Here is a 1022-nt window from a genome sequence, read left to right as displayed (position 1 = left end):
CCTCCCCACTGGCGGGGCTTCGAGCGGGCCCTTGGGCGGCGGCCAGGCCCGGAGGTGCACAGAGCGGAGAAAACATGCATGTTGCTGAGTCACCTGCAAAGCAGCACATTCAATGACCGGAGATGAGGAGAACAGGGCCAAGACCGGGGGCGGGGGGAGGGGGGGGGGGGGGCAACATATGGCTAGGAGGGGGGGTATGGGCCTTGCTCGGCGGGGAGAGAGGCGGCCGGCCGAGCCGTTGCCCCCCCTGAGTGGCCGGCCCCGGCCCCACGGCACGAGCCCCCAACACGCCGGGCGGGGGGCAGAGGAGCCCGGACCGAGCCCCGGCTCATGGGTCCGGGGGGGGGGCTGAGCGTCACTTGCGCGCCCGGGTGGCAGCAGCTGCAGGGGTGGGCCCCTCGCTGTCCCGGGGATCCCCCCTTGGGGCCCCTTTCAACCACACACCCACACACACACACACACACCCGTACGAAGCTCTTTCCCTCCGCATGGGGGGAGAACCGGGGGGGCTCAGTGAAACCCGCACGCCCGAGGGAGGGAGGGACACACCATTGTCCCGGGTGATATCAGCCGCCCGGCGCGAGGCCAGTCAGCATCTTAGGCCCCTCGGCAGGAGGGCGGGAGGCGTGTGCGGCAACCCCCGGTGGGGGCTCTCAGCTCCCGGCTCATACGGGCACACACACACACACACACACACACACACGCGCGCGCGAGGAGTCAGGGGGAGCTGCCTCCCCGGGAATGGGGCACTCCTCCTCCTCGCGGGAGGTAGGTAATGTGTCGCGCCAGCCAGCTAGGGTGCGTGCGGACGACGGAGGTGGGGACCGGGGCGCCGCGGCCGCGCAAATACCCGAAAGCGGGGGGCGCACACATGCCCAAGCCCACCCGGCTCTACATTCCTCCTGCGCCCCCCCCCCTCCCCCGCCCCCTCTCCACGGGAGGCAGGGGGAAGCGACCGAATGGGGGAGGGGTGTTTGTCGCCGGGGGGGGGGGGGGGGAATTTTTCTCCCGACCGTCTTCGG

The sequence above is a fragment of the Fonticula alba genome (genome assembly GCF_000388065.1).
Source record: "Fonticula alba strain ATCC 38817 unplaced genomic scaffold supercont2.1, whole genome shotgun sequence".
Classification (NCBI taxonomy): domain Eukaryota; order Rotosphaerida; family Fonticulaceae; genus Fonticula; species Fonticula alba.
This window is presented reverse-complemented; position numbering follows the sequence as displayed.